Genomic DNA, 27,034 nt, shown 5'->3' on the forward strand with positions numbered 1-27,034 from the left:
CTGGAGGAGATATCTATCAATTACCTATGATGACATCAAAACTATATTAAAGAATCACTCTAGGGATGCTAGGAAGAAGGGTATGGCTAGTCAAGGCTTGGTCAGTTCCTCTCCCTCCACAACATCCATCAAGAATGAGATAGGGAACATGTTGGAGGATTTCAAGAGTGAAACGTTGCATAAATTTGCATTGCAAATGGATACCACAGAAATCAAAAGAAAGGAGGAAGCAGAGAGGGAACTAGCTATTTTCTGCCCTAAATGCACTAAAAGACATCCTAGGAATGAATTTCCATTGAATGTCATAGAAGTATTCCTATTCTATGAATAAAATCATGCAAGAGATGAATTCCCCTCTTTTCCAGGCTTAAAATTGATATACCAAGGGGCAAAAGGTGGGTCAAAGCAATTGTGCTTCATGAATCAAAGAAGGCCTCAAGGACATCGACCATATCAACAGGGCATGCAAGCTACACATTACTCTTATTACACAACAAATCACAATGCACCTTTCCAGACTTGGTACCCTTCCACTCATCCATCATGTTCCACACCTCCTTCTTGGCCTTATGCCCCTCCATACCCTCCTTAGCCTGTTAACCATCCTTTTCAACCATATCCACCCAAATATTCTCAATGGATCCACTCATCACAAGGGTGGAGGCCTCAAGACAACTAGCCTCCTCCTTTACTGCCTCCACTCCAACCTCAACCACATCTCACTCACCCTACTCCACCTAAGCAACCTCAAATTACTACTTAACCCAATATGAACTTGAACACCAAGCAGGCACAACGGGTCTACAGTGGAGATGCATCATATCTTGCTTATGTTGTGGAAATCTAGGAGATCACCCTTCAGTCTGGGAGAGTGCTCCCAGATAATCATCCACCTTCTCCACCTGAAGAACTTGAAGAAGAAAAGGAAGAAAGTGTGCTTCAATTCAATCCACCTCCATTTCCTGAATGATTGATCCACCCTAGCTAGCACACCCCAAAAGAGGTTGAAATTCTAGGAGAATTGAAGAATTTATATGTTAAGATACCCCTTCTCTAAGCCATTAAAGATGTTCCAATCCATAATAATCTTATCAAGGAAAAAAATTTCAAAACTCCTGGGAGAAGAGAAAGAGACACCCCCACCATCAATGTTGTTGGCAAACTATCTGATCTAATGCTTGGGAGGGTGATCATCCTGAAATACCTAGACCTTAGTAACCCAGTAGTGGATGTGCACATTGATGGAATTATGGTCCCTGGTACGTTGATTGATCTTGGGGCTGCAATCAATTTGATGACTAGGGAAATCATGCTAAATATCAATCTCCAAGGGGCTTTTAGGAAGACAACCACAGTGCTACAGCTTGCAGACAGATCCACAATAGCTCTTGAGAGAATTGTTGAAGATGTTATGGTCTCAATTGACTCCTGGGAGTATCCTACTGATTTCCCAATTCTCCAAGCCAAAACTAATTTTAATGGCTATCCTCTCATCTTAGGAAGACCTTGGTTGGCCACTCTTGATGCTTACATTTGTTGTAGGTTTACAAACATGACTATCAAGAATGGACATTAATCCGAACAAATTGTTTTGTATCCTCCTGCTCAACCTTCTATTGAGCATGATTTACCCATATGATTGTAGGACGAGGAGGAGGATGAATTATATCATACAACCCCCTACCCAGTTTGCACTTTGGATACTATTATAGGAGGGGGACAGCTTGATGAAGATGACTTTATTGAGCATATTCTTTAGAATAAACCTCCCACTCCCATACCAATTGATGAGTTGATGAAAGAATTTGAGAGTAGTCCTTGGAATAACTTATTCTATGTTGACTCATTTCAAAAACATGTTTGGCCCATCTAGAACTTTGAAGATAAACCCCTATCTCGACCAAACAAGAAGAATAGTTGTGCAACGTACTGAGGCAACATCTAGATTCTTTTTCTTGGGATTATAAGGAAATGAAAGGTTTTCATCCCTCAGTGTTTACTCATCATATTTACATCAAGGAGGGATGTAAGCATGTGCGCCAACCCCAAATAAGAATGAACACATCTCTTAAGGACACTATGAAAGAATAATTACAAAACATATTGGATTCAAGTTTCATATACTCCATTTCAGATAGTGAGTGGGTGTCACCTTTGTTTTTAGTTCCGAAGAAGAATGGGAAGTAGATAATTTGTGTTAATTACCAGGAACTTAACAAGGCTACAAAGAAGGACCATTTTCTTTTTCCCTTCGCTAACCCAGTCCTAGATGGCCTTGGAGGGAAGAAATTCTTCTCCTTCCTAGATGGATTTAGTGGATAAAACCAAATATAGATCAGCCCTGAAGACCAAGTTAAGACCACATTTACATGTCCTTGGGGTACCTTTTCTTATAGCATTCTTCCATTCAGTCTGTTCAATTCCCCTGCTAATTTCCGAAGGGTAGTTTTGAGTATTTTTTTTGAACTTGTTCATGACTCTATTGAGATATACATGGATGATTTCACTCGTTATGGATGTGAATTCCATGAAGCTCTTTCCAATCTATGCAAAGTCTTGAAGAAATGTATTGAAATGAGTCTTTCATTGAGCCTTGGGAAATGTGAATTCTTTATGAATGAATGGATTGTCCTTGGCCATTCCATATCCAAGGAAGGGATACAGGTTGACCCAAACAATATCACCATCATCAAAAGGGTCCCTACCCTTCAAACGCAAAGAGATGTCAGGATTTTCTTGGGATTAACTGGGTATTATAGAAGGTTCATCAAGGATTTTAGTAAGATGGCCTCACCTTTGTTTGGATTATTGGCCAATGATTCAATTTTTTATTGGATAAAAAACTATCAAGAGGCCCTTGAAGTGTTGAAAGAAAATTTTACCATTGCACCCATCCTTAGGGGTCCCAACTGGGCATTTCCTTTCCATATCCACATTGATGCATCAGACAAAGTTGTGCGGGAAGCCTTAGGATTAGTAGAAGATAAATTACCTTATGCTATTTATTTCATTAGTAAGAATCTGTCCAAAGCTAAGTTGAATTACACTGTTAGCAAAAGAACTCTTAGATGTATTACATTCTTTAAATAATTTCAGGCATTGTATCACTGGGTATCAAACTTTTATTCATATTGATCATGCAACCATTAAGTATTTAATGAATAAGCCTGATGTCAATGCAAAGATAATTAGATGGGTTTTATTGCTACAACAGTTTGATTTGACTATTATTGAAAAACTAGGAAAAGAAAATATGGTTGAATATTTCATGTCAAGACTAACCTTGCCTATAGATAATGAGGAGATGGTGAATTATCAACTTCCACATGAACACATGTTTTCCATCTCAATGCTATCTACTTGGTTTGATGAAATAGCCAACTACTTTGTTGCTGGGAGGTTCCCTCCTAATCTGTCATTCAAGTAAAAAGCAATATTGTAAGGAAAAGTTCTCCTTTCACTTGGATTGGGGGAAATATTTTAAGATTGGGACCAGATCAGATCTTGAGGAAATGTGTAAGGGAAGGAAAGGTCTTTAGCATCCTCTTAGCATGCCATGATGGACCTTGTGGGGGTCATTTTGCTGCTAAGAGGACAAGCTTTAAATTTTTACAGGTTGGTTACTATTGGCCCACTCTACATCAAGATGCAAGGAGATACACCACTAGATGTGATCAGTGCCACAGGATGGGAAAGCCCACACTCACAAATGAAATACCCTTACAACCTCAAGTGGACTTAGATCCATTTAACAATTGGGGCATGGGTTTTTTTGGGCCAACTGATCCACCATCGGGACAGAGGAAGTACATCATTGTGTGCACTAATTACTTGACAAAGTGGGCTAAGACAAAGGAAGTTAAAGTAGCAACTGAGCAGAAGGTGGCTGAGTTTTAAAGATAAAACATCTTCTACAAGTTTGGGTATCCAAGAGAGGTAGTCACCGATCAAGGAGCACAATTCACATCAAATATAAGTGAATATCTCATGAGGCAACACCATATCAAGCACATGACATCCACTGCCTATCACCCTCAAGAAAATGGGCAGGTGCAAGTCACAAATAGAGCATTGGAGAACATTCTTACAAAGGTTGTTAGCAGCAATAGAAAGGATTTGGCAGACAAACTTGTGGAATCTATTTGAGCCTACAACACCACTTAGAATACCACAACTATATTCACTCCCTTTGAGTTGGTCTATGACAAGAAGGCCCTATTGTCTATTGAATTTGAGTACAATACCTTAAGGATGGAAGCTCAGTTAGACTTGGATCTCACTTCAACAAAACAGGAAAGGCTGCTCCAAATCAATGGTCTAAACAAATTCAGAATGAAAGCTCTCCTACACACTAAGGTAATCCAACTACAAAGGAAAATTTGGCATGCCAGATGTAGTGTTGTTTTAATCGATCCTAATTTGCCAAGACTGCAACATTTATTTTTCAACCCAGGGTAGGTCTTTCTATTTCAATGGAGTTCTCACTGTCTGTGCCGATACACTCCAACCAAGAAAAAAGAAATGCAGAAAATAGTAAAATATGTCGTTGAACCAAATTTTTGAATCAAACCATTCATATAGACATAAAAAAACACTCTATAGAATTTGTTACACAAAAATATCGTCACCATGACTATTTGCAGTTAGTATGGGTCTATCATCACTTTTATTGTCCTCCTAAACAAGTCTCAGACCTTAGCTCTTCAATTCAAGCTTTGAAAATGAGAGAAAGACATTGAAAATCAACAAAGCTCTGGTTCCGCACTTTCTCTCACTGTGGCCTGCGGTCCCGCACCCCCTTTTCACAATACCTGCAGACCTGCCCGCTCTGTCTCTAAAGGAGTGCGTGCGGACCCCTGTGAAAGTCAAAAAGACGCAAGTTTATTATAAAAAACTCACTTTGGGTTAATTCTAGATGATTCTAGAAGGAATTTTGACGTGGATTGTTCACTCTTAGGTGGTTCATGCATCCCAAAAGAGAAGGAGCTAATCCCTTGATGAGAGGAGTTATCCCTTTGAAGGAGGGCTTTATCCCTTTGAAGGAGGACCTAGCAACTTCCCTCCATTGCACTATAAATTAAGGCATTGGGCTGGTTGCTAGGGAGGTTAGAAGCTAAACATTTTTTAGGGTAAATGCTGGTGGAATTGAGACTTCCTAGTTAAGCTTGAGAGGAGAGATCACATACCTTTTTGGCTTCATTGGGAAGAGATTGAAACTTGTCAAAGTAGAGGAGACTTCTTGTTGGACCCTGGGAGGAGCTTGTACATCATCATGGCACAGGTTGTAAAGTTCTTCTTTGATTTGAATTAATACAATTAGATTCATTTTTCTCAACAAATTGTCTTATGTCATTTGTTTCATGAATTCCTTGATCATCATGATAAGTATGCTTTATGATATTGGCTTTTCAGGTGCTATTTAATTTGTTTGCTTGTTTGTGTTTGCAGATTCGCTACAAGGGAGCTCATTTGGATCAAAGAAGCGAGGCTTCCACAAACTTGCATTGGACCCAAGGTAGGCCTAAAACACTTGTTTGCCTTTGTTTATATATTACATATTTAGAGAAAGATAGTTTTTGATTGGCTTGCTTGTCACTAGATATCGTTAGATTCTAGGAAGGTCAATCTTCTCTGCAAGATCGACTCATTCCATGTGACAAAATGGCGACTCCGCTGGGGACTTGATTTTTTCTTTGTTTTTACTTTGACCTGAGAAACTGTGTTTTTGTTTCTGTTTTTGGCTTGTTGTGTGAGGAATTGGGTAGATTTAGTAGATCTAGGATTATTTTTTGTTTTTCATAACTTTGGGAGAGGACCGCACCCTCGGCTTGCAACATAGTGCGGACCTATTCGCACTTTTGCTTTTAGCACAGAGCGGTACCGCACCTGTGTGAACTGTGGGCCTGCGGACCCTGTCAAAATTTTGGAAAACCTAAGATTTTCTCTATTAGTCAGCTTAGTTTTTGTTTAGATGTTATTATCCCCTGCCCAGACCTGCATGTAACTTGTCAAAAGCTTTTCTTAGGTTAATTCCATTGGTGTTAGGGTTTTAGGTGAAATTCCTAGAAGTTTTGGTTGCCGAGCTTGGTTTTCATTTTGGTCTTGTAGTAGCTCAGAGCTTAGAAACTGTAGAAGCCTTAGATCACCTTGGTTTTTACTGGCCTTCTTATGAATCTGACCATTTGAAAAATCTACCTTTGTTGAGGAATCCACCTTGTGTTTTCTCTTTGCGAAACTTCGAAAAGGCTTGTGTTAAAAGTTTGGATTTCATTTTTAGAAGAGAAAACAAAAATTGGTTGTTTTTTGACTGATTTGTGATTCTGGACAAATTAGTCCTTAGTTTGTTTATAGCTAAGTAAAACATCCTTGAAAAAGACATATTGTAAGCTTTGACTTCAAATAGTTTTTTATAGTTTATAGATCTCAAGATTAGTTATTTCCATAGTTTTGAGTGTTTTATAAAAAATAAAAAATAAAATCTCTTTTGGAAAAAGTTTGTTTTTTAGTATTTGAGTGTTTGAAAGAAAAGGGAAGTTTTTGTGAAAATAACTAGTTGTCTTGTTTTGAGATGCATTGGAAAAGACAAAAAGCTCTTCTTTTAATTTGTTGGTTAAGAAAGATTTCTGTTTACAAGAATTTGCATTCTCAAACTCTTTCCTAGCTAGAAGTTCATTGAAGGGAAAAGATTGCTTAATCATCTTAAGTGCATTTTTTAGTGATTTCGAGTCGAGTCTTCACACCACAAGTTTTATCTCCGCACCTCTTGACTTAAACAAAAACCAATAAATATAACGCTTAAAGTAAAATCTGTCTAGTAATCTTTTTATTTCTAGGGCTCTATTACACCAACATAGCTTAGGCTAGTGTCTTGGAGTAGGGAGTAATTAACTCTCCAAGTCAATAAAACAAACAAGTAGTTGTATCTTGCGGTAGGAGAAAAATCCAATTGTTGCATCTATGCTCTGGAAAAGCTCCTCTTAAAGGAGAAGCACGAGATCATGTCCAAACCAGTGTGGGAATCAATCCTTCCTCATTGGGAACAATGCCAGATATTCACGTATTAAAAACGGTAAACCTCGGATTAACCATTGTCGAGGAGCCTGGGGTCACTTGTTGGTAAACCTTGGATTATGTCAAGGAGCTTTCAAGGGGATTGAGATTGTTACTCTGCCCTTGCATGCGTATCATATCGTAGACTGTTCCCCCAGGTATATTTGTTTCCGTTGGTAACCATAGTGACCATATTCTATAGGATTATTCCTAAGGTGACAGTGGTGGGAAGATCCCACTGTACCTGGAGCAGACGTCGACTAGACTCACTTGGATTTTCTGGGGCTTCTCTTCACTTGAGACGGTTTAGTGTAGGAACCTGTGCTAGTCTATTCATTAAGCAGGTTATCGGGGTAACTGTTCCAACCGCCATTTCCATATTGAACTCTGCGACGTTGGATTTCATCACCAACTAGTGTTTTCAGTACGGAAAGTTACTGTTTGTGTGTGGTTTGATCTCCTAGATTCTTTAGGCATGTGATTCAAATTTGTTTGGTTCTTTAGAGGCTTTAGGTGGTTTTCATTGATATTTTACTTTGTTTGCGTGTGAAGTAGTTAAAATTTTTAATCGTGGCTAAATTACTGAGGAAGTCTCGTAGACTTCGGGGCCAACCTCCTGAGTTTTCACCGAGCCAGCCTGAAGGGTTAAGAGCCCTCGTAACTCCAAGAGACAGTAGAGTTGGGTCACCTGAAGAAGGAGAGTCTTCTTTAGTGGTACATCCTAATTTTCAAGCTCTAGTAGCAGATTATAATCCACAATCTGTGTCTGTTTCCGAAATTACTGGTAGCTTTTCATCTACTAGCGATTTAGGTGAGGAACCTAAAATATCCGAACCTGAAAGTGAATTTGCTGCTACTCCAACATCGAGGTTTACCTCTCCAACTTCTAGTGGTCCTGGTTCACCCAAGGTAGAAAGAATAATTACCCAAAATCTTCCTTCTGGACTAATAGTTATTGAAGAACTTGCTACTCCGGAAGAAGACGTAAGCATCCCTATCCCTGAAAATTAACCTGTTATAGAACTTAGGGAGCGTGAATCAATCTTTTACAGTCCACCTAGGAGCAGTGCTTGGTATCTTTCATTTACCAATCTTTTAGAAAACCCGGGACTAAGTTTTTCACCACCTCGTATTCCTTATCACCCAACACCTAGAGGTTATTATCCTCCGTTAAATATGTCAAGACAGTCGTCCATGTTTTCTCAATCTCCAGAATCCTTTTTGTACGGCAGTCCTTCAGTTCCCTCTGGGTATCAGTCACTTACTGGTACTTTTTCGGGAGCATCTCCTCACACCATTGAACAAGGGTTATTAACTGGAAACAATGGTACTAAGCCGTTGAGTGTAGAAGATATTCTCATGATGTCAGGTACTATTCCTAATCCTCAACCTCAAGGTGGCCAGTTACAGCCTGGGGGGCAGCCTCAAAATCCTCAATTATCACCTGGGGGGCAACCTCAAGGACAATACATACCTACGGGGCAATACGTTCCTCAAGGTCAACCCCAGACTCAATATGTACCTCAGGGTCAACCCCAATATCAATATGTACCTCAGGGCCAACCCCAATATCAATATGTACCTCAAGGTCAACCCCAGTATCAGTACGTGCCTCAGGGCTATCAACCCTAAGGTCAGTACTCAAACCAAGATTTCCAACCACCTTCCGATCAATCATATGTTCAAGGAACTGGAAATGTACCTCTGAATTATCAACCCTACCCTCAACCTGGTTATGGTCCTCAATATTCTCAACCTGTTATGGGTCCGTACCCCAGAATGAACTTAGTGTGGGATCCATCTCAAACTCAATAGGTCTTGCAACCGAATCTACAGTTGTCATCTCAAACTAGACAACCCTTAGTTTCTGGTTCACCCCAGCAACCTGTCTAGTCTACTATTCAAACTTCTGCACCTTCGGTAGTTTCTCAGCCTGGGCCTAGTACGCCTCGTACTCCACCTCAAATGGCTGCTACAACTGCTGCAACATCTGTTCAATCTACCCCACCTACTTCTGGAGTATCGACAGCTCTGGTTTCTACTGTTCCTGTATCAACTCCTCAAACATCTTTACCTCAGTCTGGATCCACAATTCAAACTTCAGTTCAAATCCCTGTAGGACAACCTGGTTCAAGTACGGTTGTCACAAGTCAACCTCAATTTACTTATCAACCGTACCAAGGACAATACCAATTCAACCCAGTTGTGCAGTAGCCAGTCTATCAGTATCAACCATACCCTGGGTATACATATCAACAACCTCAACAACCCCAGTACGGTCTGGTTAATCCTGGTTTTCCAGGAGGATACAATATCCCAAATGAAATTCCAATTCCTAGTTATCCTGGATATCCTCCTCCTGGGGCTGGTCTCATGACCCAAAGTTTTAGGGAACCTAATCGTCAGTTACTGTTTATCGCAACTTTGGACTTGCATGGCTTGTCGCGCCTAATGAACGATCCCATTAACTATCTTCCGTTTTGGCCGCCAATGCCGAATAAGTTGCCTAGTGATATTCCTAAGTTTGAAGGCAAATCAAGAGAGGACCCGTCGAAACATGTGATGACTTATCACCTTTGGTGTGCGTCTAATTCCATTTCAGATGATTCAATCCGTTTAAGGCTTTTCCAGTGCACTCTAATTGGTCTTGCGGCCAAGTGGTACATTGAGTTACCACGAGCCACTTTTTATAACTTTAGTCAGTTAGCTACTTCGTTTTTAACTCATTTTCAGTTGCTAGTCAGATATGACAATGGCACAGAATTATTAACTTCGTTAAAGCAGTCTACGTCCACTTACATTTCAGATCACATTCATGAATGGAGACGTCGACGGCGTTTAGTGAAGGTTTTTATTTCGGATCAGATCTTAGCTGAATGGTTTGTAAAATATTTATTGCCAAAGATCACTGAGGATGTAGCTAAGGCCGAAGTCATTACTGAAGAGCAAGTAATTGCTCAAGCACAGTACCTTGACTTAGTTTATACTCAGTCAGGTACGTTACACGAGAAAATCCCCGATATTCCTAAGCAAAATCAAATCGCTGTAGCTCCTTCAGGGTCTCATGCTGCTGATGGTATGATTGGTACAGTTAATACCAAAAGTAAGAAGAAGTCTTCCAGGAATTCTTCTCCTATCATAACCTTGCTAGATTCCCCGACAGGAGATTCTTCCATGGAAATTTTTGCCGATATTCATGTTGTAGAGTCATCTACAGCCAAATCAAAATCCGGTGGTAAGAAGAAAGGGAAGAAGAAAAATAAAACAGATAAAAATTCGAAAGAGAAACCGGAAAAAGCAGAATCAAATGATGAAAAATGCAAACCTCTTTATCCTTGTCTAATTTGTGATGAAGAGCATTTCACAAGACACTGCCCTCATCGTGTAGAGGTTGCGAAAATTGTCAAAGGTTCCCAAACGCCTGCTGTTTTGAAGGATCCCTTTCCAAGTCAAGGCAGTAAGATGATAGGTTCTTCCTCAAATGCCAATGAAGAACCCATACTGATGATGTCCCATGTTAGGATTGCGACTCGATCGCATGATTATGGAAGTAAAAGTCATGTTGATGGTAAAGAAGAAAAATATTCTCATTCTAACCCATCAACCTCAGCTCCCGGTTCCGATCTGCTACAGATCGAGAAACCTAACCCAGACTTAGTAATCAAACCGCCCGCCAAGGGTATACTTCGAAAGTCAACTTTGAATCCACATGCAAGAGTGGCTCAGAACTATAACATTGTTGAAGATTTAGCTGTTTCACCTTCAACAATGTCAGCTTTGGAAGTGCTGCAATCATGTCCAGCACAACGTAAATTAATATTGTCGGCAATAGGAGATGTTGACGTTCAGGACTCGAACCTTATAATTTTCGATCTAGAAAATAGTACACTGCACTTACCTCATCAAATGGCTTTCCAGATCCCAGTGTTAGTAAAAAACAGAGCTATTTACAGGACTGTGATTGATGAGGGAGCCTCAACGTGTATTATGTCGATATAGTGTTGGAGATCGCTTGGTTCTCCTTCACTAAATCAATCCCCGACGATTCTAAAGGCCTTTGATGGCTGTGGGTTTCATCCTTTTGGCATTCTATAGGATCTACCTATAGGGGTTGAAGGCAAAACTGTTAATCTAGATGTGGAGGTGGTTGATGCCCCTCTAGATTACAACCTTCTCTTGGGTCGTAGTTGGTCTTACGCTATGACAGCTGTCGTTTCATCGGTCTTTCGGCTTATAAAGTTCCCTCATAATGGAAAGATCGTAACTATAGACCAGCTGACTTACTTTTCATCCGAACCAGCCTCTTCTAAAAGTATTCAGCATGTCGGCAAAACGACTATCCCGTATAAGGATGTTGGAGTAGGACTAGTTAAAGATGTCGGTTTACTGGGAACTTTTCCTTTTCCTCCTATCAACGCATCGTCTTCTACTGTAGCCATTCATATGATTTCGTCAGACACCATTGTTTATGATGATCCTTGGATCGTACCTTCCGAATCTGAGATAGACACATTTGGTGATGTTATGCCTTTGAGTCCATATGAAATTGTGTATCAGGCCGTGCAGTCGTTTTCCAACCCATCTTCAACCAAAATTGACTTAATGAATGTGGTCCATGAGGAATCACTTTCCACATCAAACTCGGATTCAACAACGGTTTCCGAACTTTTTCACACTGATGAGCAAATTCTTGAAATCCAATGTGTCGATGATTTACCATGGGAAGATCTTCATCATAGATCTTCGTTTTTACCTGAGAGTGATCGTTTTGAAAATGATTTTTCATCAATTTTTACAACTGAATATGTCAAGGAACCTCAGAATCCAATGAAAAATCCTGATTCATAGTTAAATTTGGGAAACATTTCTCAAACTATTCCTATTGACATTTCGGTTAAGCCTGGAATTGTTGAAAACATTCATATAGGTGCCTCGTGTACGGAAGATGAAATTCAAACATATAAGGCCCTATTTCAAGAATTCCGCGATGTGTTTCCCTGGTCATATGAGTAAATGCTAGGAATTGACCCCGCAATTGTTTTCCATGAAATCAAAACTTACCCGGACGCTAAACCCGTCTGGAAACGTTTGCGTCAGATTCACCCGAGAAAAGTTGCTGCTATTAAAGCAGAAGTTGAAAAATTACTCAAAGCAGGTTTCATTTATCCGATTCCGTTAGCGGATTGGGTATCGAATATTGTTCCTGTTAACAAAAAGCAAGGGACAATAAGAATATGTATCGATTATAGGGACATTAATCGAGCCTGTCCAAAAGACAATTACCCAACTCCCTATATCGATCAAATCATTGATGATTGTGCCGGCAATGAAATATTCTCCTTCATGGATGGTTTTTCCGGATACAATCAAATCAATATTCTACCTGCCGATCAACCAAAAACGGCTTTCATTTTTCCATGGGGGACATTTGCATACTAAAAATTACCTTTTGGGCTCAAGAACGCCGGGGCAATTTTTCAAAGGGCGATGTCTTACACGTTTCATGACATCAAGCACATTGTGCAACCCTATCTCGATGATTTGCCTACTCATTCATTACATCGAGCTGATCATCTCATCCATTTACGAGCAATCTTAATAAGGTGTACGCATTATCGGATTAGGTTGAATCCACACAAGTGTGTTTTCTGTATAGAAACGGGTCGGTTACTGGGGTTTGTTGTTTTGAAAGCCAGCATTCGCGTCGATCCCTCGAAGGTTGAAGCTATTGTCAAATTGCCTCCTCCTTCGAGTCTTTGCAAACTCCAAAGTTTGCAAGGGAAAGCAAACTTTTTACGTCAATTCATTCCTAACTACGCTGAGATCGCAAAGGGTTTTACCCGATTGTTGAAACAGAATACTCCATTCTTTTGGGATGAGATAGCTCAGAAATATTTTGATGCACTAAAACACGCGTTGACCCATGCACCGTTATTGCATCCTCCCAACTACAACAAGGACTACTTCTTGTATCTCGCCGCTTCCCATTCCACCATCGGAATGGTGTTAGTTCAGGAAGATGAAATCGGTACTGAACATGTGATATATTACCTTAGTCGAACTTTAAATCCAACTGAGCTAAAATACTCACATGTGGAGAAATTGGCATTGGCAGCTGTTCAAGCTGTCCAACGTTTTCGTCATTACATTTTACTACGTAAAACTACAGTAATTTCATATTGCAACCCTATGATCTATATTTTGACCAAGCAATTGCTAGGGGGTAAGTACTCCAAATGGATTGTGATCCTACAGGAGTTCGACTTAGAATTTGAAAAGTCTAAGTCGAAGAAATCTTTAGTTTTTGCAGAGTTAATGTGTGACTTCCCGCGTGCTAACACGGAAACTGTGGCAGAGGAGCCCATTATGGACGAATCCTTGTTTCTAATCAACACTTTAGATCCATGGTATGGGGATATCATCGTTTATCTCCAGACCCAAACCTTTCGGCTAGAAATTTCAAGGTTGGAACGTCGAAAAATACGATTCCAGTCCCAACAATTCAGAATTATTGGAGATGCTCTTTATCATCATGGGGCGGACTCTGTTTTTCGATGTTGTTTAACTCATGAGGAAGCTGAAAGGGTTCTAAATGACTATCACTCCGGAGCATGTGGCGGTCATATGTCTTGGTATGCCACAGCCCAAAAGATATTGCGCGCTAGCTACTTCTGGCCGTCTTTGTTTAAAGATTGTATTAATGCGGTCCGAAAATGCCACAACTGCCAAATTTTTTATCGAAAGATGCACGCTCCACCTGCTCCTCTCCACCCTATAATTTCCATCGGTCCGTTTGCAAAATGGGGTGTTGATTTTATTACATGTAACCCTCACTCGGTCGGGGGGCATGCGTATATCATCCTTGCGGTAGATTATTTTACCAAGTGGGCCAAGGCGATGCCTACATTTGAGGTAGACAGCAAAATAACTGCGATTTTCGTGTTCAATCATATAATTGCTAGGTTTGGTGTTCCACAAGCGATTATCACTGATCATGGGCATCATTTTCGAAACGTTATGATGACTAAACTTATAGGCCAGCTTGGCTTGTGTCACGATAGTTCAAATCCTTATTATCCACAAGCTAATGGTCTGGTTGAAGCCATCAACAAAGTTCTAGTCATCATGATCTGATGAATCATTGGGATTCACAGGTCAAATTGGCATAACATGTTATTTTTAGTGCTTTGGGCATATCGAACCTCAGTAAAAACATCAACAGGGTTCACTCCTTTCCAACTAGTTTATGGTCTAGAAGCTGTGTTACCCATTGAATGCGAAATCCCGTCATTGCAAATGGCCATCGAGTTACTTCCAGCCACTTCCGAAGAGGAAAAACTTTTGTTATACTTAGCTCAACTAGATGAGAATCGACGCGATGCTGCATTGGCGATCGAAACTCATGCAAAACGTATTAAAGCTCAGTATGATCGAAATGTGACCCCTCGAAATTTTTCGGAAGGAGACCTAGTCTTATTGTACGATCAAGCTAATGATAAATTATGCGCTGGAAAATTCGTTCCTATGTGGCATGGTCCCTATGTTGTCAAGCAAAAGCTAGCAAAAGGGGCCTATGAATTGGTAGACTTTGACGGGGACTCTTAAGGTAAACGCAGAAATGGTCTTTACCTGAAGAGGTATTATGCTTAAAATATGGGTGTGCAGATTTTTAGTTAGGTTAGTTTTCTTTCTAGTTGGTGTGTTTTAGTTTAAAAAGTGTGCTTAGCTTAGAGAGTGTTTTTCATCATTATTCCTGCTTATCTTGGTTTTACTATTGATATTGCAGATGTCGATGCCTCTCCAAACATACATTGGTTTTGCTGATGGTGCTTGTCGTAATACATGAAACATTTCTTCCGCAGCTTGGGCTATCTATTCGCCCTCTGACGAGTTGGTATCTATGCATGGGGTAAGCCTCGGTCAAAAAACGAACAACATTGTTGAGTATAGTGCAGTGATTGAGTTATTATCTGAATCTATTTCATTTGGGATTCAGAGTTTGATAGTGAGGTTAGATTCTCAATTTGTTGTATTACAGCTTAATAGAGTATATGCCATTAGAAATCCAGTGTTATTGAGTTTATTTTTGAGAGTGCGTCTCTTGGAACGTGAATTTGATTATATTGAATATCAGCATATTCCAAGATCTTTAAATACATTAGCAGATGCAATTGCTTCTCGAATGTTAAATAGACATTTGCAATAATCATACAAGTAAATTTAAAAACATTCCATAACATGTTTTACAAGATAAGCCGGTAATAGTGATATAGTATAATATAGGAGTGTGTCAAAATATACATCGTCCTCGATCATAGGTTGAAAAACACCTTATGATCGGCAAAAATGATATACAAAAAGCAAAAATGTCATATGTGTCTACAATAGGCGATCATCCTATCACTGGTGATGATCTCGATAAGAAACCACTGTACGGGCCACCTTACAAAGGAACCTCCTAAAAGGTCCTGGGACCCCAATCACATAGCGCTGTAGTCGACGAGGAATGTCATCTATGCCAGTCTTTGGAATGTCTCCTGTCAAACGCTCTAGATGGCTCTCCAATTCGGCCAAGGTCTCTACTGATTCGTCCTGTGGGGCTGGTGCCGCTGCAGCTGGTTGTTTCCTCTTGTAAGGCCGGAGAGTGGCTGGTCGCTGTGGACCCATGTCTGCATTTGAAACTTTTACTATCAGTTTTAGGACGAGATAAAAACAAAACAAAAAATTAAAATAGAAAAATGTTGAAAATGATTTTGCCTGAGTCATCCCATTGCTCTCCTGGTGGAAGAGCCATGTCTGGGTCACCGCGAAAATCTACCCCAGCGTAAGGAAAGTCCTGAATAGCAAAAACCTGGTTTTCCAACCAATGGAAATACTCAGGTTTGAATTGAACGACCTCTGTCCCCTCATCAGGATGACGGGCCATAACTGCAACTCATCGCATCATTTTGGGCTCTCGAGGAAGTCCAGCTCCAACAGTGAGGTGCTGTGGGACCAACATTGGGACCCTCTCCAAAGCTCACAACTAAAGCACCATATCCAAAGGTCTTCAGTTGTTCGTTCATGGCTCTGGTCAGTTGGCCTTTTACATTAGCCAACACAACATCACACCAGTTGAAGATGGTGCCTCGAAAGCAGTCAACTGCCATCCGCATCTGGGATCCAGTGGCTATATGTAGTGTGGCACTCCCACAAAGCCTGGTAACAGTAAACGCGATCACCATGAGTTCAGGATGGGATATGGTTTTGATTTCTATCCCTTTGTCTCTAGTCTGGTTGTTACAAAACTCTAGCCGGAGGCTATCGACAGACTGGCCACCTGGCCTAGTCCGGAATAGAGTCAAGTCTTCACCTCTCTTAGGCAAACCAGTCAAAAAGTATATGTCTGCCGGCTCCATTTCGAACTGGTGACCACCAATGAAGAAGCACTGGTCCTGTATGCTCTACCTGTCTACCAGCCACTACAAGAAGTCCACCTGGGCCCTCATGCCAGGTATGGCCCAGAATTTGTACAAGACGCATGCCTTCAATGCATCGATCGAAGGTTGGTGATTTAACGCGGCAAGATCTACGTCCTCATGCTCTTGTTCTCGCCAATCAAGCATGATGTATACTCTACATCCAACAAGAAGGCAAATTAGAATATAAAAAATTGAATTGTTTGGGTGAATTTTGAGAAATTTAGGGTTAAAAACCCTTGCTGCGGGGACCACACCCTCTATGTTAGAAACAGTGCGTGGGTCCGCACTTTGCCTTCACGGAATGTGCGGACCCCTGACTTTTTCCCCATTGTGAAAAAGTCGGGGTCTGTAGGTTACCTGTGTTGTGTCTGCGGGCCCCCGCGCGGGTTTCTAGCCTAAAAATCCTCTAAAAAATGAAATGAAACCCTAAAAAACAAATTGAAACAGATGAAATTGAAGAGTAGGATGATGTGGATTACCTGGAGGAGACGGCACTCGATTCTGACGAACGGATTTTCCGCAATCTTCACGGGAAGTTTCTGACCAAAAGCACTATTTTCTCACCCAAATCTCAAACGGTAAAAATGAATTGACGAAAGCCCTTTTTATAAGTTTTTTGAATAAATTAATTGTAAATTTGTTTATGTTTCACTTTAGAAAGGTAACTTTTGCAACATTTTTATCCATTTTAAACAGGTATGAGTAATGTTTGAGTTTTTGTTCAGGATAATGGATTTTTCAGGCGAAATCAGTCATTTTCGACGAAAAAACATTAGAGTCACCTTTAAACTCTTTTCTGACTCCTAAAACATGAAAAGATCGCCGAGTTTTTCTTTTTAAACTCGTTAAAATGGAACTAAAAAGACGGTCCACTTACATCTCTTTTTCTGACTGTAAAAACATGAAAAGATTGTCGGATTTTTTTCATTTCAAATTCGATATTGGTTATAAAACGACGTGTCATTGATTGTTTTTTTACTTTTTCGGATAAGAGGCACTAATTACGAAAAGTACTCCTTGGTCATAATGATCAGGCGGTTTTCTCAAGTATTATTTTATACTTTTTCGAGCTTGGGAGACACAAATTTATGAAAAAGGTCAACCTGGAGCCTTCTTAAGTTTTTTCAGACTCTAAAATTGAAAAACGTCGAGTTTCTCCTATACTGGACTCATTAAAAGTTAACAGTAAAGGACCTGTTCAATTACAAACAGGAATGAACCATCCTTCTTAGGGTTCGAATTTAAACTAAGTTGGACTCATCCGAAGGATGAGCTTATAATCAAGCAAATGTTATCCTCCTCAAGCTTGTCAAAAATAAAGAGGTACTTGCCAGAAATGGTGGGGGAAAAGAGAGAGAAATGAGCCTGTATGTCATACTTTGTAACCGCTCTTGAACACGACACTTTCATTCACCTAGGTTGGGAAATCCTTTGCCTAACAGTTGATCAAACCACATTGAAAGTCTTCAGCCAGTTTCTGGGTATTAACTTTGGGTCAATTGTCACCAAACCATCTGCTGTGTCGTTATGTTTTCAAGACGTCAGTGCCAATAAGCCATTCATCTGCAAAATATCTGTCATCCATCTTGACCATCGCTGAGTCAGTCCTTGCAACTAAATTTCTTCAAACTTGATTTATGATTTCGTGTTGTGAGCTTGCCTACAACGGATCACTTTCTATTGACTCGAGCTCATTATCTAGAAAGATGATCTAGAAATTGTCAGTACCTTAGGATCTGCATGCCTCAATGGCAGGTTTCTCGCCTTCGATGATAGGTTGCATCATTGACCTTCGATCAAAGGATTCTATGACATGTTCGATATCAACACATCTATTCACATCTCATGGATTGTACTGAGTACTTTGGGAGCCATTGACATTACTGGTGGTTTCTATCACACTTGTTAATAGTTTACATCATTGACTGGTAATCAAGTGGTTTCTACCATGTTCGACTTCAACACATTCATTCGCATGGTTAGAATCGTACTATTTCGGGAAGTAGAAATGAAGACCCTGGATCTAGTTTCTACCATCCAGGCTGCGAGGAATTTTGTATTCATTATATTGTAGACTATTCATAAACAGATGGCTGCGTCCATACTATGTCTACATGTGTCTATACTTGTGATGTATTACAAGATCATTCCTATATCAGAGCAGTAGTTAGTTTTCTAGTCAGTTTTGATCTGAGTATGGGAATGCCTACCTCAGCGATGATATGATCTCATATATATATTTTGCATTGAATGTTTTTACAGGTTCCAACCGGGCTCTCCATAAGATGATCCTCGAAATAATAAAGTACTTCACTCTTCCTAGATGATAAATGAAATCCTCATCTACTACAGACTTCGCACTTTAGGGGGCAATCTGTTACACAAAAATATCGTCACCATGACTATTTGTAGTCAGTATGGGTCTATCATCACTTGTACTGTCCTCCTAAGCAAGTCTCAGACCTTAGCTCTTCAAGTCAAGCTTTGAAAATGAGAGAAAGACATTGAAAATCAATAAAGCTCTAGTTTCACACTTTCTCTCACTGTGGCCTGCGGTCCCGCACCCCCTGTTCACAATACCTACAGACCTGCCTGCTCTGTCTCTAAAGGAGTGGATGCGGACCCCTGTGAAAGTCAAAAAGATGCAAGTTTATTCTAAAAAACTCACTTTGGGTTAATTCTATATGATTCTAGAAGGAATTTTGACGTGGATTGTTCACTCTTAGGTGGTTCATGCATCCCAAAAGAGAAGGAGCTAATCCCTTGATGAGAGGAGCTATCACTTTGAAGGAGGGCTTTATTCCTTTGAAGGATGACCTAGCAACTTCCCTCCATTGCACTATAAATTAAGGCATTGGGCTGGTTTCTAGGGAGGTTAGAAGCTGAACATTTTTTAGGGTAAATGCTGGTGGAATTGAGACTTCCTAGTTAAGCTTGAGAGGAGAGATCACATACCTTTTTGGCTTCATTGGGAGGAGAGTGAAACTTGTCAAAGTAGAGGAGACTTCTTGTTGGACACTTGGAGGAGCTTGTACAGCATCAAGGCACAAGTTGTAAAGTCCTTCTTTGATTTGAATTAATACAATCAGATTCATTTTTCTCAACAAATTGTCTTATGTCATTTGTTTCATGAATTCCTTGATCATCATGATAAGTATGCTTTATGATATTGGATTTTCAGGTGCTATTTAATTTGTTTGCTTGTTAGTGTTTGCAGATTCGCTACAAGGGAGCTCATTTGGATCAAAGGAGCGAGGCTTCCACAAACTTGCATTAGACCCAAGGTAGTCCTAAAACACTTGTTTGCCTTTGTTTATATATCACATATTTAGAGAAAGATAGCTTTTGATTGGCTTGCTTGTCACTAGATATCGTTAGATTCTAGGAAGGTCAATCTTGTCCGCAAGATCGACTCATTCCGTGTGACAGAATTAATCATACCTTGTAACTATCAAAGTAAAGGCATGCCACATAGGAACTAATATCTACTCCAGCTAGTTACTACCATTCTATTGATTAACTCAGTGTAAAAGCATAATGCAAATGGAAACAACAATGAATGTAATCCATAATTTGTACATCAACAACGAGAAACCATAAATCAATTAGCTAACTAGAATGTACACTACCTCTATCACTGCAACCCCTGCCAAAGAGGAGGGCCCTTCCTCCTCAATAGGGCGCAAGAATAACACAAAAGTAATTAACGAGTCAGTTGAAGAGCAACAATAACATCATTGTGCTGATTAATATTAAAAATAAACTCAGAATTACAGAAGTAGAGTAACATTACTTTTCTATATGCCATGTTCTTGTACATGAAAGATCGAGTTCCTTTATAGTTATTACATACCTGAAATTAGAAAAGATCAGTCATGAGAATCTCATGATTCTCATGCTGATCAAAAATAAAAGTAGTTACAACCTATTTCTAAATACAAATATACAGTAGTTAGGATTGCAACCACTTGGGTCTGTTGCTTCCAAAATAAACAATCCCTATTGTCGACAATTGTTATGTGGAATAGTACCCACATTTTCCATCTTTGGCGCAACAACATCGAGTGAATAGTGGTTCGGGATGTCACGGCATCACTGGCGACATCACTTTTGGTGTAACAATGGACTCTTGTATCAACGCGTAGTGTAACAGCATCATGTAACATCATCCAATGTGTAACGGCATCCAATGTGTAACAACAACCTGTGACAACATCTAAGGTGTAACAGTGAACTATTCTACCCTTCTCTATAGTTAATTCACGTGGCCTGTCTACTTCATAGCTTTGTTCTCGCGAGCAATCACCTGAAAAGAAGAAGAGTTTCCCAAAATACTTCTTCAATACTCTCCCAATTAGCCACAAAAAGGAATAAAGCATCATATTATTCAGTAAAATACAGAAAAGTAACATGACAGTAGAATAGGTTATAAAGGTGAGAAAACAAGGAAATTGATCATGTAAAGTCATAGGCCTGGAGGACAAAAGGGTCAAAACTGGGGAAAGAATGTGCAGAAAATAGGTAAAAAACCACACCCAACATCTCCCCCTGACTGAAGCAACTGCATGTCCCCATGCAGAATCTCAACTCCTCCTACTATACCCCCGATGCAAGTCTGTGAAATTGTAGGCACCAGCAGTGTCTTCACCTAGAGCTCTATACCCTTGAATGGCCATCAACTAACGTGGCCAAGATTCCTCTTCATAGTCACATAGGTGGTAGTCCGACTGATACTCCTCTACTAGCAACCAAATCAAAGGAAATTTGAATCTGAGCCCAATCCAAAACACCCCCAAGGTCTGCACGATCCGAGCATACTCAGGCACCCATGTAACAGCAGCCAAAAAGTTCTTGTACTCAAAAGGATCCCCTTCTTGTAGCTCAATACTACATGCCTCAGTTCACTTAAAACATTCTGCTAGCACTTGGATTTTCATATTTGCATACAGGTTGACGCAAATCCTCACGATCCTTTTCCTATAGGTGGTCGATTGTTCTTTGATTTCTGGAGTGCTCAGGAATAGCTTAAACTCACGCCTGAGTTCGTAAACCATCACTGGTTCAGCTCTGACCCACAATGTTGTTCTCTCCTCGTTAGCTTATGCTAATTTCATGGCGAGATGCCACTCAGTCTAATTCCTCATAAATGAAAGGAAGGCTCACAACTGCAAATCTCCCATATAGGAGAAGACACTCTCTACCATCTTCATGCTGACATATTCACACATGATATTATGCAAAAGCAGCTTGCATAACAATCTCTGGTCATCAAAGTCATAGGAGCAAAAAATCTCAAGAAAAGTACGGGTTGAAGAACCCAAATAGGACCTATTCTCAAAAATTGCTTTTAATTGAAATAAATAATAACGTTCCCAAAGGAACACTGGATATGACGGGGATGGCCGCTTGCATGCTAGCAGGTTTAGGGCAAGGTCACGAAGCTTGGTCTTATCATCCATTAGGTCCAGGACCTATCGATTTAGCTGATACAGCTATTCATCCTTCTTCTTCATAGCTTCCTTGTGCCTCCATGCTTCCCATTCTATTTTCCATTCTTCCTTTAGCCATTTCTCTCAAAGGGAATCCATCATCTTCTTGTGAGCATGGAGTGAGATCATCCCCTCTTTTAGAGAGAGTGCCTGTTGGTTCCATTTTTGTAGATCTGGTAACAACAACAACTTTTCAGAACACCATCCTTCATCAGGACCTGGTGTTCTCCCACATGCATTATCAATTGAGGGTGTAACAACCTCCTGAGGGTGAAATTGTTCCACTTCAGTTACTAGTTCTTGTCTAACAGCAATGTCAGTGGATTTTGTCACAGTTTCCTTATCTTCCTGATCAACTTCCATTTCCACTATTGGTTCTTGTGTAATAGCAGTGTCAACCACAGGCTCATGGGTGTTATCTTCTCCTTCCTTTCCTTAGCTGACTTCCTCCTCCACTGCTAGTTCTGGTGAAACAGTAGTGTCAGCCAAGGGCTCCTGTGTATCCATTACCTGATCACTTTCTGTGGATTTTGCCATCTCGGTTGCTGGTTCTTATGTAACAGCAATGTCCTCACCGGGTTCTTGTGTGTCAGCTTCCCATATTTCAATTTGTGTTTCCCTTGTGGTGGTATCTGTTGCATAGACTTTAAATCCTACTGCCACTAACTTCTCAGCACAACTTGCACACACAGTGCCTGAAACATCTCCCCTTATGGCCCTGTCCACAGCCTTAGCCAAAGTATCTAGCCCTAGGGCTCTTAGCTCTGCCTTTCCCTCTACTGTTGTTCCCTTAGCTCTCTATTTTCTTTTACTAAATTTTCAATTCTTAACAGCAAGGATTGGGTTTCGCTCTTAACAGGTGAAGAAGGTTTCTCTAGCTGAGTCTGCTCCTCTTCCTTCTACTCTGTTTCTTCTTTCTCCTTCCTTAACATGGATGGGGACATTGGGTGCCCACTAACCCTTATCCTCTACTCTGGCCACATATCACCAATTGGTTTATCAACTGGCCTATTACCAACCCTTACTGTCGAGGGTTGGGGCTGCTCCTTTTTCACTGCTGGAGCCTCCTCAGTCATCCTGGTTTTCCTCTTGCAGGTGGTCCTGGCCTTCTTCCTCATGAATTCTTCCCAATTCTTACCCTGGCAGCTCAAGACATCCAGCACAATGAGCTTGATAAGGCCATGGTTGGTGATGCACATTTCTGGATGTGCAGCTGTTTTCACAATTGCGGCCATATGTCTAATGTTTCCCAACAAGAAGTAAGGAAGATTGATCAGCTTCTAATGTCGAAGGTGGTTCAACAATGGAAAGTGGTTATTGAACACAATTGTTTCCCTTCCCTCGTAAGTAATGTACTTGATGAGGTAGAGGGCAACATCAACCCATGGCTGTCGAAGTGATAATCTATCAATTCCCATTCCTTTATTTACTAGCGACTCTTATTCTTAGAGGAAATCCCCTTTCAGGGAGGGGTCATTAACCTTCCTGTTGAACCACCTCTTTCCTTCCACTGGTAATCCTGTCACTCTAGCAATCACCTATTTCGTGACGTCCTACTTCAACCCTCTGACCTTTTTCTGGTTTCTCTCCAAATTCTTTAAAAATTCCATGGAAACATTGTCATCTAATCCCTGCAACCTTTGGAAGAATTCAAACCAGCCTGCGTCCTTGAAAATCTGACATGCTTCGGGGCAATTCTCCAAGGCTTTTGTGGATCCTAGCTCATGTCATACTGCAGCTCCACCCATTGCTTATGCAAATTTAGTGTTGTTTCACCTCCTTCTCCTTTCCTTTAGACGCTCTAGGGTAGTCGGCACACAACCTAGCTATTTCATCCTGCACTATTATTTTCCACTTCTCCAAGCACTCTGAATGGGGATTCAGTGCTTCTAGCAGGGATAAATGGTAGGGTGGTAGGGTGGCGTAGGTGAGGATTTCAAATTAGGATTTTTCACTCATGGTTCATACTGCACAGTAAATTTTCCTTATTAATGGTGAGTCATGGGAGGTCTCGTCGAAGGTACACTTCCCCTTTTTGGTATGATCGGCATTAAGTAACAATAACTACCAGGTCATCATGCCTTAATTGTAGGATTTTTTGAATAATCACAAATCATGCAATGATCATGTTGCAATATGATTCAATCCCCCCAGCTTAAATTTGGCAGCCATCCTCGGTTGTCAAAATTCATGTTAAGTTGCCATAATTACCAAATAAAGTGAATTCAATATTACCTTTTGATGACATACCTGGGTGACGTGGGGAGAAGTCATGGGTGGCACAACGCACGAACCAGGCTCTGGCATCGATACGCCTGAACTTAATTTTGATGACGAGGATCACAGTGATGCCTGGTATTTATTACAATAAATTATCTCATTCATTTCTTGAAAGTCGTCGAATGTTACAGGTGTAACAGCCAAGACAACTAATATATATATTATTTTGATTTCTACTAGAAAATAAAGAAGAAAAGATCATGTAACAGCACTTATCATAAGGTATGGTTTGAAATAACAGATGTTGTTATAGAGTATGTAACAACCACCACAAGGTGGTTTTCAACTACCACAAAAAGTGTCTGTCTGTGCCTAGGAAAGGTTTTCACGGCTAGATTTTTATTAATACTAATATTATTATTATATATTTAACAAGTTTGAAGGTGTAACAGCCACCAACTGTAGTTGATTTTCAGTTGTTACACTTATTAGAAAAAAGAGAATTTCTGCAGCACAAGGGGGCTTTACCCTATTCCCGTAATCTAAAGATCCGAATTTGTGACAATGTTGACGAATGAATCCCTTGAAGCAAGTTTGTGATATAATCAAAGACGGTTCCCATTTACAATAAATGGTGTCCTCACACTGTCAATGGTTACCAAATTTACAGTCCCATTGTCAAAGACTACATCTACCTCATAGGGACCTAGCCATCTGGTGCAGAGCATACCCTTGAAGTCTTTAAATCTTGAGTTGTATAAGAGAACCCAATACTCTTTCTGGAACTTCTTCTTCTTGATGAATCTTTCATGCCACTTAGCTCTCTGCTGCTCGATAATATCTGTTTGCTAGATAGAAGCTAACCGTTTCTCCTCCAATTCATTGAGTTGGTTCAATCTCTTCTTTTGTGTTGTAGCCAAATCCAAATTGACCTACAATGTTGTTCTTAATGTCTTGATTTCAAATTCAATGGGGAATAAAGGGTTTTTACCATACACAAGTTCATATGGTGAGAATCGAGTGGTATTCCTCCATGTAGTCATGTATGCCCACAACACTTTAGGAAGTTTATCAGCCCAATTTCTTCGGAAATTGGCCACAGATTTAGTAAGGATCCCCTCAATGACTTTGTTAGTGCTTTCCACTTGGCCATTTTCTTGTGGATGATAAAGTGTTGTGATTTTATGATGGATTTTATATTTTTCAACCAACCCCTAGATCTTATGAGATGTAAATTGGGGCCCTCCATCTATGACTATCTCCCTAGGTATGCCAAACCCGAAAAATATGTCTTCAAATAGAAATTCTAAGACAGCCTACTCCATGGCTCTGGTTAGTGCCTTTGCCTCAACCCATTTTGTGACATAGTCAGTGCAGACCAAGATGTAAGATTTCTGTCTAGATGAGGGATTAATTGGTCCCACAAAATCTAGAGCCCACTTCTCAAAAGGTTCTAAGATGATTTGGGGCTGTAACGACATCTCATCTTATTGCAGTAGTTGGCTCATCCTTTGACAACTATCACATCCTTTCACAAACTTCTTGGCATCCTGAAATATTGTTGGCCAATAATACCCTGTTGAAAGGACTTTGTATCATGTCCATTTGTCTGTAAAGTGCCCTCCACAAGGTTCTTTGTGATAGGCTTTAAGGATGTCAAAGACCTCATCTTCTCTAACACAGCGTCTTATCTGGAAATTTGGTCCAATGTGATAGAAGTTCCCATCTATCCAAGTATATGTAGCATTTTGTTGTATGTTATTTCTTTTCTCCTTCGAGGAAAAATATTGTGGAAACTTCCCTGCAACAAGATAATTGGCTATATCTACATACCAAGGTGAGTAGGTAGAAAGAGAAAAAAGATATTCATCTAGGAAAGAATCCTCAATAGGAATGCAATTGTCATCAATAGTTAACCTAGAAAGGAACTCAGCTACTACATTATCTTTTCCCGGTTTATCGACAATTCTGATATCAAATTCTTGTAACAACAATAACCACCGTGTAATCCTACCATTGGTAATTAGCTTATTCATTAAAAAATGAATTGCATAATGGTCAATGTGCACAAATACTTGATACCCGGTGATATAATGTCATAATTTATTGATGGCATGCACGACTACTAAGAACCCTTCTCGGTCACTGTGTAGTTGAGCTCAGTTGGGGTTAGATTTTTTCTTATGTAGTAAATAGCATAAGGTTTCTTATCCTCTAGTTGGCCCAAAACAGCACCTATGGAAATATCAGATGCATTTGTAGCTATGTGAAATGACAGTTCCCAATTAGGTCCTCGCAAGACCAGAGCTACTGATACACAACATTTCAATTTTAAAAAGGCCTGCTCACACTTCCCTGTCCAAAAAAAGTTGACATCCTTCATGAGTAAGGAAAATAATGGCGATGCAATTTTTGAAAAAAAATCTATAAATCTCCTGTAATACCCTGCATGCCCCAAGAAACTACGTACCTCTTTTTGCATTTTGGGGGTTGGGATATTCAAAATTACCTCTATTTTTGCAAGGTCTACCTTGATTCCTTTAGTAGAAATGTAGTGTCCAAGCACAATTCCTTCAGTCATCATCATGTGACATTTTTCAACGCCTAAAGCAACATTAGTCTGTACGCAGCGTTATAGAAATTTTTCCAGATTAACTAATGTTGTTTCAAAATCATCTCCATAAGGTGTAAAATTGTCCATGAAGATTTCAAGATAGTCATTCAACAAGTCAGAAAAATTCCCAATATTGGCCTTTGAAAGGTTGTTGGCACATTACAGAGTCCAAAAGGGAGCATCCTGTATGTGAAGGTTCC

The sequence above is a fragment of the Pinus tabuliformis genome, chromosome J, assembly GCF_031772625.1.
Source record: "Pinus tabuliformis cultivar Carrire ecotype Pingquan chromosome J, CPIR1, whole genome shotgun sequence".
NCBI lineage: Eukaryota > Viridiplantae > Streptophyta > Pinopsida > Pinales > Pinaceae > Pinus > Pinus tabuliformis.